The following is a 13,484-nucleotide window of genomic DNA, read 5'->3' as shown; positions in this document are numbered from 1 at the left end:
TAATCTTCATAAAGATCAAAGAAAGTTATTGTCAAAATAAGTCAAAGAAGTTTAAAACAACACAATAACAAATTTCTGGTGGAATATTTTAAAAAGTTAGTCTGGATTTTATAAAAATAGGAAGTCATCTTATACATGTTTTAGGGGAAGAAATCCATATTTGTTTTTTCTCCATTATAAATAAAGCAAAATTGTAATTTGCATATCAAATTCACACATTCTCGTCATTGTAGAAAATGGAGATTCTATCATCTTTTGCAATTTCTAAAACTATTCTTGCAATATTATCTTTTGTTTTGCTTTCCAATATTCCCTCTCAAACACAAGGGTGTATGTATTCTTTTTGTTCTTTTAGTTAATAACTTTCATAATTTATAGTTTAAAATTACATGAAAATTATAATTAAACATTGATAAAACCATGAAAAAAATACAATTAAATCTTTTGTCTCATTTATAGAAGTCCGGTCATTTTAAGTATTTATTTGTCCAACATTATAATTATACAACAAATTAACTTTTTCAAACAATCACGAAAAATGTCAAAATTTGTATAAATAAAAATGAGGAGAATACAATTGTTTTAAATGCAACATAACTCTTTATAATCACAGTTACTCAAAACTATTCATTTTTCAACATGCATTAGCTAACATTTTTCATTGCCATGATTGACCCTATAATATTATATTACAGATCTTCTTCCTAAGCAGAAGTCGGCTCAATATAACATATCTTCTTTACAGGTAATTTTGATTAAGTTAATTAATTATCTTGAGACAAAATAATATTAATTGAGTCATAATTATTTTATTTGTGTATATATAGTAATTAATAAACATGTTAATATTGTTGAACTCATGTAGATTGGAGAAGCAACTACAACTAATCCATACGACTCTATATTAAAATTTCTAAATTCTTCAAGATTTCCAAATCAAAAATCATTTCCAAATGGATTTTTATTTGGTACCGGATCTTCGGCCCTACAGGTGCATGCTTAAAAATAATATGTATTTCAATATATAATAATAACACTTGTTAAAATACTAAAATATATAATAGTTTAAAATTATCAAATTTAATTTATTATTGACAACTTTTTGATAACATTAGATTGAAGGAGGATGTCATGAAGGAGGAAGAGGACTTGGTATATGGGATGATATAGTTGAACAAAATAAAGGTTAGGAATATATATAATTATAATAGGAAAACATAAATGATTACTTTGATAGGTACCTAATTTTCATCATTTAATATTATTTCAATTTTAATATTTAATTAGTTCAAAATAAATTTGAATTTTAAATTAACTGTATTTATGATATTGAAATCCAACAAAATTCTAAGATACTAAAATACTCCAAAATTTTAATCATAAAAAAAAAAAGTATATGTGTAGTGACAAACAATTTTTTTCAAAAATTTATATTAGTAATGACGGCATGATCATTTTACAACTATTTCTTTTTAATTTGAAATTCATTTTATGTATTATTGTCATTCATTTATCTCTATTTCTTTTAGAATATAATATGCGAGTTTAGTGGTTAATCCCAATTTTTTTTAACAAACAGGTGTATTTTTAGATGTTGACAAATTTCCATCAAAAATAGAACATTACAAGTGATATAAGGTGAGTTCATTAAATATGAATATACTTATTTTTGTTTATAGACAGATATTAAACATCATAGTTTGTATTTTGATGAGAGTGAGGGTTCAATCATCTTCCTTCTGGTTAGAAACAACACAAACCTTCTGGTTTTCTAAATTATATATTACTTGGTAGATATAATAAATTGAAAGTCACAAATAATGAGAAAAATATACACCTTGAATTTAATTATTGTTTTAAATTTATTTTGTGGTGTTATAGGAGGATGTTCAACATTTAAAGAAACTTGGAATAAATTCTTACAGAATGTCTATCTCTTGGAGTAGAGTGATGCCAGGTAAAAAATTTAAGTTAAAATATTCTATTATAATTGATCAATACATGCTCAAATATTTTTTTAAAGAGAATGTTAAAAAGGTACATTCTTAGTTATAGCTTACTAACATACTCACTCTAAAATATAAGTAGGTGTGAGTTAGACAATTTTAAATATTTAATATGTATTTGTGTAATTAGCATCTTATTAATTTATATCTTTTATGTTTACTATCTATTTAATATTTTTAAATATTTGATTATTTTGGTTTTTTCTTTGTATTTGATTTGCATCATAATTTTTATTAATTTGTAAAGTGACGAATATATAAGGAGGTGTAAGTAAGACAATTTCAAATATTTGATTTGCACCATAATTTTTATTAATACTTAGTTATATTTTATTAACATATTCGGTGTTAGACAATTTCAAATATTTGATATGTATTTTGTGTAATTAGCATCTTATTAATTTGTATTTTTTATGTTTATCACCTATTTAATATTTTTGAATATTTGATTATTTTGATTTTTTCTTTATATTTGATTTGCATCATAATTTTTATTAATTTGTAAAGTGACGAAAATATTACACAACATTTGAATTTAGATATTAAATAACGTGTCTTAGTTAGACTCTGATTTATATTGTAGTTCATAACATCTTTAAAAAAGAGTGCGACTTTACTTAATCGTAATCATAATACTTTATCGACCAAGAAAAATAAACTTTGTAGGTAAACACTACGCCAAAAACTGGAATAGACAGCGCCCCTTAGAGGGCGCTTTATTACAAAAGCGCACTCTAAAGTGAAGAGAAAAAATAAGGAGCGAACAACTGGAATAGACAGCGCACTTTAGAGGGCGCTTTTGTAATAAAGCGCCCTCTAAGGTGAAGCGAAAAAATAAGGAGGAGATAGAGGGACAACAATACAGGGCGCTTTTTAGAAAGCGCCCTCTAAGGTTACCCTTAGCGGGCGCTTTTAAAAAAGCGCTCTATAAGTCCATGTGCATTTCCAGTTTATAAAGCGCTTTTGGAAAGCCTTAGAGAGCGCTTTTAGAAGCGCCCTCTTAGGCCCCCTTTAGAGGGCGCTTTTGTAACAAAGCGCCCTCTAAAGTGAAGCCAAAAAAAAATGGAGGGACAACAATAGAGGGCGCTTTTGTGAAAGCGCCCTCTAAGGTTACCCTTAGAGGGCGCTTTTGAAAAAGCGCTCTCTAAGTCCATGTACATTTCCAGTTTATAAAGCGCTTCTGGAAAGCCTTAGAGAGCGCTTTCATAAGCGCCCTCTTAGGCCCCCTTTAGAGGGCGCTTTTTTTCCACAAGCGTCCTCTAATGTCCCCTTTAGTAAACATTAAAATTATAACATACTGCGCGTTTTGTTATTTCACTATCTGTTATTAGCGTTCTTTTTCATGTTAGGGTTCTGAGGCGTTTTCCTTCCACCTCTGTTAGATCTACATGCGCGTTTCCTCCTTCTACCAATCAAAGGTACACGCTTTTCCCAATTACTGTTTTATGTTATTGCTTTGTTTTAGCTTTGCCCAATTTCTATTTTACCTTATTACTGCGCGTTTCCTCCTTCTACGTTTGTTTCGACCATGATAGCGGATGCACTAGGAAATTGACGGTTGGTTTTTAGTGACCATGATTGCGGATGCAATGGGTTATACGACCTATGAACATCTGATTTTGTGTCAACACCAGTATCATTAGAAACCTAGGTCCGAATGTGTTTGAACTCTTCTGAAATTGTTTTTTATTTATTCTAATTAGTAATGGATAATACATGGATGTCTTCCAATCGATTGTCGAGAGAGTACGAGAATGGGGTATCAGAATTCGTTAAGTTTGCCGTTGCGCACGCCGAAGACCCCAGTAGAATGATATGTCCTTGCTTGGGTTGTTGTTATGGGAAACGGGTTGACGCAGTTCAGTTGACATCGCATCTAATGAGGCATGGAATTGATCGAAGTTATACATGTTGGAATTTGCATGGTGAGAAAAGTAACGAGAATGTTGAACCGGGGGATAGTACGACCTATGCCTCAAACTATAGTGGCGCAAATACATACGACTGTGATCGAGTTGAAGAGATTGCAGAAGCACTTGAAGGAGATCTTAAGGATTGTCCCGAAATGTTTGAGAGGTTGGTAAGTGATGCAGAGAAACCTTTGTATGATGGTTGCACTAAATTCACAAGATTGTCTGCGGTATTAAAGTTGTACAACTTAAAGGCGGGCAATGGGTGGTCGGATAAAAGTTTCACAGAGTTATTAGCCCTTTTGAAAGATATGCTTCCTGAGGATAATGTTCTTCCCAATCGAACATATGAGACCAAAAAGATGTTGTGCTCTATTGGCATGAGCTATGATAAGATACATGCATGTCCAAACGATTGCGTTTTGTTTCGAAATGAGTATGCATCGTTAAATGAGTGTCCTAAATGCGGTGTCTCGCGATATAAGAACAAGTTGTCTCCAGCAAAGGTCTTGTGGTATTTTCCTGTTATTCCGAGATTTAGACGCATGTTTCGTAGTGAAACCGATTCAAGACACTTGACCTGGCATGCAGATGAAAGAATTATAGATGGAAAGTATCGACATCCGGCAGATTCACCACAGTGGTTGAAAATTGATAATGATTATCCTGAATTTGGAGAAGAATCAAGAAACCTTCGCTTGGCATTATCTACTGATGGAATGAACCCACACGGTATCCAGAGTATCTCACACAGTACATGGCCTGTGATTATTATGATTTATAACCTACCTCCATGGCTATGTATGAAGCGTAAGTACATGATGTTGTCTATGTTGATTTCTGGACCTAAACAACCAGGGAATGACATAGACGTGTACTTGAAGCCCTTAATCGAAGATTTAAAGATTTTGTGGGAGACCGGTGTGGAGGTTTATGATGGATATAGGAAAGAAAGTTTCAACTTGAGGGCGATGTTGTTTGGCACAATTAATGATTTTCCAGCATACGGAAATCTATCAGGGTATAGCATAAAAGGTCAATGTGCGTGTCCTGTTTGTGAAGATAAAACAGATTGGAAGCGCTTGGAGTTTGGTCAGAAGAATGTCTTTCTCGGTCATCGGAGATTCTTAAATTCAAATCATCACTACCGTGGATGGAGAAAAGCGTTCAATGGAGAGACAGAACAAGGCAGAGCTCCACCTATATTGACGGGTGATCAAATTTTTGAAAAGGTGAAAGATTTGGATACTCAGTTTGGCAAGCCTTTTGCCCACACACTTGTCAAAAGTGGGTGGAAGAAGAGGTCAGTTTTTTTTGAATTGCCGTATTGGAAGTCCTTGTATGTGAGACATTTTCTTGATGTTATGCATATTGAAAAAAATGTATTTGAAAGTGTTATTGGCACGTTACTCAATATACAAGGAAAGTCTAAGGATGGCCTTAAGGCAAGAAAGGACTTGATAGCGATGGGAATAAGAACTGAATTAGGACCCTTGAAGAAAGGAAAACGAACATATCTACCGCCTGCTGCTTATACTCTATCTAGAAAGGAGAAAAAAACATTGTGTAAGTTTCTAAGTGAAGTTAAAGTTCCAGAAGGGTACTCTTCAGATATTAGAAGACTTGTGTCTATGAAAGACCTCAAGTTAAAGAGTTTAAAGACCCATGATTGCCATGTTATAATGGAACATTTTCTCCCAATAGGTATACGTTCTATTCTTCCAGAAAAAGTAAGAAGCTCTATAACTAAGTTGTGTTCTTTCTTCAAGTCAATTTGCAGTAAGGTGATCAATCCTGCGATCTTACCAATGTTGCAAAAAGAAATCGTTATTACTTTGTGTGAGCTTGAAATGTTTTTTCCTCCATCATTTTTTGACATAATGGTACATCTAGTTGTTCATCTTGTGAAAGAGACACAATTGTGTGGACCAGCTTATATGAGATGGATGTACCCTGTTGAACGTTATATGAAAATATTAAAAGGGTACGTGAAGAACCGAAGTCGACCAGAAGGTTGTATGGTTGAAAGATACATTGTTGAAGAAGCGATTGAGTTTTGTACTGAATATTTGTCTAATGTTCAGTCAATCGGACTCCCCAAGTCTCAGCTTGTCGAAAAGAAAGAAGGAAAAAATCTAATTGGAAATAAAATCGTGGCAGTATCAAGGGTCGAACGGGATCAAGTGCATTTGTATGTTCTGCACAATGAGAATGAGGTTGAGCCGTATGTTGAAATTCACAAGGATGTTCTCCGAGGTTTAAATCCCAATAGAAATGAAAATTGGATAGTACGAGAGCACAATCGATGTTTTATACCTTGGTTTAAGGATCATATTTATTCAAAGTATTATTCAGATCCCGCTTCAATAACAGAAAGGTTGAGATGCTTAGCATATGGTCCAAGTTTCCATGTTTTTTCTTATAGCGCATACGCGATTAATGGATACACATTTTATACCAAAGAACAAGATGATAAAAGTACTATGCAGAATAGTGGTGTCACCGTGGTAGCTGAAGCAATGCACATATCAAGTGTGAAGGACTTAAACCCCAAATTTGCAAATCTGTCGTATTTTGGTGTTATCGAGCGCATTTGGGTGTTTGATTATGAGAAGTTTCAGATTCCTATATTTGGTTGCAAGTGGGTTGAAAATAATAACGGCATTCGAATGGATAAGTCAGGATTTTTGCAAGTGGATCTTAATAGGGTGGGATACAAAGATGAGTCTTTTATTCTAGCCTCTCAAGCTAGACAAGTGTTCTATGTCAATGATCCGAAAAGTACGAAATGGTCTATAGTTCTTTTTTCCAACAAAGTAATTGATGAAAACACTGGAGATCAAGGTGATATTGATGTTGAGATTGAATCGTTTACCAGAAATGATCAAGATGAGAATATTATATCAAATGATTCATATATTAGAAATGATCATAATGAGGGTATTTGGATCAATCCAACCGTCCGTGTTGTTAAGAGACATGTAGAACATATTCCAACCAAGAAAAGAAAGAGAACTTAGTGAAAAAGGTACAGGTCAAATGATTTTAATTGTTTTCTTTATTACAGGTAAAATGACTTTTATGATTTTAATTGTTTTTACATTTGTCATCTGATTTTAATTGTTTTCTTTTTTACAGGTAAAATGATGATGCTGGATATTTGTTTAGATGGAGATGCTCTATTGTCGTCAAGCCTCATTCGCGTAGATGATGATGCTGGATATTTGAAAGTATCCCTCTACGACAATGGAACATGTCCATCTAAACATATATCAATTCTATCTTCAAAAGATAAGGGTTCAATGTTGGCAAGTTACATTGGTTTCCTTGTTCGACAACATATTCCGATTACATGTGATAATTGGAGAAGTCCGGACTTGAAGGTTGGCAAAGAAAAAATATGGTCGGAGATACAGGTACTTACCATATATTGTTATATGTTTTTTGTTGCATCAACTTTGCAGCCCTGTATTGTAGGCAGAATTTAGGACTTCTCAAAGTTGATTTCTTGTTACTTTGTCGTTCATAAAATACACCACTAAATTCTCTGCGTTTAATTTTTAATTTTTTTTCATCAGGCTTGTGTCTCAATAGAGGATGGGTATCTACCTAAAGTTACTTTTGTAGTGGTCCAAAAGAGACATCACACCCGTCTCTTTCCTGTCAACCCCAAAGAGACCGATAGAAGTGGAAATATTATGCCAGGTTTTTTCAATATATTTCTCAACGCAGCTGGTATATATTATCATTTGAATTTATCACTTTTTGCTGATTTTGTTGTTCTAAATTGTCAAAGGAACCGTGGTAGACACCAGCATTTGTCACCCTAGGGAATTTGATTTTTACCTTAACAACCATGCAGGAATTCAGGTAATATTAGCTATGTCATTTAACTTTATGCCATTGTTTACTATTTGTTGCTCAATCGCCTTTTGACAGTTCTGTGTTATTTGCATTTGGACGTGTTCTTTTTGCAGGGGACTACTTATGCTGCCATCTGTTGTTTTGGTTGAGCCTTATTTTGTATGGATGTGCGATAGAACTACTAGACAGCTTTTGGATATACAGAACATGTTTGCCACCATGGGTGGATGGGCGTTTTTGTTTAGTATTGGTTAGAACTACTAGACAGCTTTTGGATACAGTGGTCACTGGGTGTTGGTTGCTATGTTTTATTCTCTTAATTGTAGTACTTTGAGAATATGTTGTTGTATATTGTTGATCAAAGAATCATATATTAATGTTGTATATATGGAGGATTAATGTTGTATATAAATGGATTCATGTTGTATATATCAATGGATTAATGGTGTATAACATTGGATTAAAGGATGAAATCAATATGAATTTTACACTTTTGCAGCATGCGAACAGGTTACCAATTAAATATCCACTGTTTTTCAAACAAATTTTTTTAAAATAACTAACACTTTAGAGGGCGCTTTGTCCAGAAAGCGCCCTCTAAACACTTTACATTGACAACTTTAGAGGGCGCTTTTTCCTGAAAGCGCCCTCTAAACACTTTACATTGACAACTTTAGAGGGCGCTTTTTCCTGAAAGCGCCCTCTAAACACTTTACAATGACAACTTTAGAGGGCGCTTCTTCCTGAAAGCGCCCTCTAAACACTTTACATTGACAACTTTAGAGGGCGCTTTTTCCAGAAAGCGCCCTCTAAACACTTTACACTGACAACTTTAGAGGGCGCTTTATCCAGAAAGCGCCCTCTAAGGTGTCCCTTTATGGACCACTCCAGAGGGCGCTTTTTTCTTAAAGCGCACTATAATGTGGCCACTTTAGACAACGCTTTCTCCAGGAGAACAAAGCGCTGTCTTTACCTATGCCAGCGCCAGATTAGAGGGCGCTTAAAAGCGCTGTTATAGGCCAAAATAAGCGCCATCTTTTCCCTTATTTGGCGTAGTGAAAATATATGAACAACAAAAGTGAACACCTAGTAACATCTTTTTGTTCACGGATAAACTTATCAATCGATTAATAATCACATCCACATGAACAATCAATAATATTATAATATATTTCTTCCTTACTAATACTAAACACTTATATTTCTCTTTAATTTCAATGGTCATTTATATAGATGGAACCTTAAAAGGAGGTATAAATCAAGAAGGTATCAACTTCTACAACAACTTGATTGATGAATTACTCGAAAATGGTATGAATTGAAAAATATAATATTCATTGCAATCTTTATTTCAATAAGAACTTTGTCTATAATAATCTGTTTTTTTGCTTCACATAATATCCATTTTTCATTTAAATTTGTAGGTATTGAACCTTTTGTGGGTATCATGCACTTTGACTATCCATTAGCCCTTAAACAAAAGCACGGTGGCTTCTTAAATCGATCTATTGTGTAATTTTTTCTTAACATCATCTCATTAAATTATTTTATTTTTAAAAAATTGGTTTAACTTTAAAGTTAGTTTGCACAAAGATTATGGAACTTCAACATCCATGTTTATATTATTTATGTAAAAATCAAATTTCAGAAAATATTATAAGGATTATAGTGAGCTCTTATTCAAAACATATGGAGATCGAGTAAAACATTGGACTACAATCAATGAGGCAGAAGTCACTGCTATATTTCAATTCATGCTCAATATTGATAATGTATCTACTGATGAGGCATGCAAAAATACTAAAATATGTACACAAACATATACTCTACTTCATAACTTCCTTCTTTCCCATGCTACATCATCAAAGTTATACAAAACAAAATTCCAAGTAAGTCATATTTTAGAAATTGCATGTTACATATAATATATCATCAACGTTAGCTCAAAATATATGCAGATTAACATTTGAGATTTACAACAACGCGAGTGAATGGAATACAAACCTATGACAAAATTAGAAATTAGAAATTATACTAATAATAGTTATGATTAATTTATTAGATTAAAATAGTGAGGTTGATAATTATCTTTAATAATTATATGTTATTTTTGAATGAATGTTTAATATAGGCACAACAAGGGGGGGAAATTGGATTTGCTCTTTCATCCGGAAGATATGTTCCTTATAGTTCAAAATCAGAGGATGTTGCTGCTACTCAGAGATTGATGGATTTCTACTGGGGATGGTTAGTGCATTTTACTAACCCTACCAACGACATACCTTGTTTCTTATTATATTTATGTTATGTTTTGTTAAATTTTCATATCATATTTTAGTTGTTAATACATTTTCTTATCAAAAAATTTATATAGCTACATTTTATTCCAATGTATAGGATTTTAGACCCAGTGTTCTATGGTGATTATCCAACAATAATGAAAGAGTATGTGGGGAATAGACTACCAAAATTCACTAAAAAGGAGAAATATATGTTAAAAGGAAGCACTGACTTTGTCGGAATCAATTATTATACTTCTCGTTTTGCTAGACATGAATCAAATAGAACCAAGATTATGTATGACAATTGTATGACAATTATGACGCCTTAGCAGTTTCAGAAGGTAAGTTTTTTTGTTAAACTAAACCTTACAATAAATTATAATAATTTATTTTTAAGTGCTTTTTTGTCATTATTTCCTTATTGCAGCTTCTAATATAGACGGAAAAATCCTTGGTTATAAGGTAAGAGAATAATGATAAGAATTTAAAAGAATTACATTTGTTAGTGGAATAACATAATTATTATATTTTTACTTGTTAAATATTGATAATATATAGGATCAATACGGTTGGAACAATGTCTATCCTGAAGGATTATATAATTTTTTAGTCTACATTAAAGAAAAGTATAAAAATCCAAAAATTTACATCACAGAAAATGGTTAGTAGTGCATTTTTTCATTACAATATTATAATTAATAGTTATAGTTTATAATACAAAAAAAAATTATCAATATCTTTTTTGTCAAATCCTATTTACGTAGGTATTGCTTCTTCTAAAATTTCAAATCCATTGAAGGATGAGCATCGAATTGCTTATGTTGCTGCACATTTAAATGCTACGAAGGCAGCAATTGAGTAAGTCATCTTTCCTTATCCATAAAATTTTATGGATGATAAATAAATATCATGATACAATTAACTATTTTTTAAAATTGAATATATTGCATTTAGATATTAAATATTTGTGTACGTTTTATTTATGAATGACCTTATGTTGCTTTTGTAAGGATTGTTTATTTATTTTATTGTCTTTCTCTATAAAAACCATTAACAATATTTTTACAATAGAGATCAATAATTATGCATCAATAGTACAAAATAATTTGAAGTAGTTATTCAATCATCTTACTATATAGATATTGTATTTATATAACTTAGGAAGTGAGTAAAAAAACTAACATGATAATGCATAATTCAACAATTATGTAATATTTTTCTATTTTTCAAACATAAATTTTAAACTACTTCTATTAATTATTCTTTATAACTCAAAATTTTATTGTTCACTATAAATATTTATAATCGTTGGTTCTTAATTTCATTAATATGAAGAAAAAAAACTAAGTTTGAAGAGATAAGTTATAATAAAACTATCAGTATGGAAAATAGTTTAATATGAAACAAAATGCTTCTATAACTTGTTCTTACAAGAAACTAATCTTCAAGAGTTTTTTATGTTTAAATTGATAGTGATGGCGTAAATGTTCAAGGTTACTTTTTATGGGCAGCATTTGATACATTTGAATTTCAAGCGGGATATTCTGGAAATTGGGGTCTTTATCATATTGATTTTAATGATACTCTCAAGCGTATACCAACTGATGCAGCTAAATGGTACACAAAATACCTGACAAGTGATTTGAGACACTAACATATACTAATTTTGTTGGAATCAACTTGAAAAAAAAGAAGATCAATATAAATGGAGAACAAAGAAAGGAATCTTACTTCAAATATGATTGCATATAATATGTTGCTTATTTAATTTATTTTTAATTATAATTTTAAATGTGTTTATATTTGTGATTTGACTTTATGCGTGTAGATACATGTGACACCCATGCCCCAAAAATAGTTTTTTTTTTATATTTATGAAAATCATTTGTTTCAAACAAAAGGAAATTGAAAATAATAAGAAAACTTTCATTTAGATCACTTGTCAATAAATATACCATAATGTTAAATGTTAAATATGATAACACATGATTATTTTCAAATTTTAATAATAAAAATCTTAAAATCTTAAGTCACATGGATAAAGTTTGAATGAACCATGAACATAATGACAAACTTCTCTATTAACCATTAGTATTTATAGATTTTGCATAAATGATAATTCTAATTCGAATCATATATGAAAATAAATAATAACAACATATATAAATATACTACATCAATATATATCATAGCAAAGAGTCACTTCCACGCAACAACAATTTTTCATAATATCATATCAATTTTGTTTTTACTATCACTTAATAATGATGACTCTAACATTAACAAATCTAGAAAAAAAAGATGGTTAAGGTCACTTAATCAACTTATCAACGATTATCTACTATAACATATTTATAGAATTGGTTCCTATTTTTGAACTTCAATAGTAAGTTCTTATATTTTAATACAGACGATGTAAAGTCCATTATATAAGTTATTCAAATTTTGGTTTCATATCCGCGCCTTATAAATGATCAATTTTTCTATTATCAACATTGATACCCGAAAATTATAACAACGTTGGATTTATGACAACAACTAATCATACATAAATTCCTTTTAATAAGTAGGTATCATCATCATCATTATATAGAATTTCTTGTTTATATTTTGACAGGTAATATCTTTGAGATTATAGTCGGTGCAGGGAATACACTTAGTCTCTAAAATTTTGTGTAGAACTTATGTTATCATTACAAGAAAAAAATATGTTTTGCTACACTTAAGTTATGACGGTTTTATAAAAAATTCCCTCCTTGTGTATTACGAAGATTTACTCGAAGGTTTTCAAAAACATAGGGGTCATTTCTCACAATATAGGTGTTACAGATGCTTGAAAAAGTATGGCGAGATATTCATCTCAGAGGATGTAATTTTTCATGAACACTTAGTTTCTTTCTCTTCATTATTCCCCTACGATCATAATACCTCTCGTAAAGATGTAAGTGAACCTTTGTCCATTTTTTCCCACAATTAAACTAAACTAAAATGCCTTATATACCTAGCATTAGTCCAATGGATAATGTTTTTTATCCTTTGACAACTGCTGACAATCTGTCTTTCAGTTCTACTGTTGATGACCAACCTAATCCTAAGTCACCTATGTCTCATTCTAGTCTTGTACCTAGTTTTTCTCAACACACTTCTCACATGTCTCAATCCACTCAACCAGGTCCCCCACCTTTAAACACTCTAGTCAGGCCTAACCTTCAACTCAACATCCAACCTAATTTTTAAAGAACTCAAAAACTCTATTGAGACATTGTCACCTACTATCAAGAATGTTTCTCTTCCTCAAGTTCACCAGTTAAATGAACATCCAATGTTAACTATAGCCAAAACAAGTCATTATAAACCTAAGGCCTTCCTTCTACATATAAAACCAACATTTGTTAAACAAGCTCTCTCTCTCTCTCTCTCTC

General features: G+C 31.4%; 1 pseudogene; it reads left to right on the top strand.

Annotated features, from left to right (window-relative positions):
• Positions 1-236: 236 nt before the first annotated feature.
• Positions 237-11,716, top strand: LOC127128509 (beta-glucosidase 13-like; annotated as a pseudogene).
• The last annotated feature ends 1,768 nt before the right edge of the window (positions 11,717-13,484 follow it).

Source organism: Lathyrus oleraceus, chromosome 3, assembly GCF_024323335.1.
Source record: "Lathyrus oleraceus cultivar Zhongwan6 chromosome 3, CAAS_Psat_ZW6_1.0, whole genome shotgun sequence".
In the NCBI taxonomy this organism is placed as follows: domain Eukaryota; kingdom Viridiplantae; phylum Streptophyta; class Magnoliopsida; order Fabales; family Fabaceae; genus Lathyrus; species Lathyrus oleraceus.
This window is presented reverse-complemented; position numbering and strand designations above follow the sequence as displayed.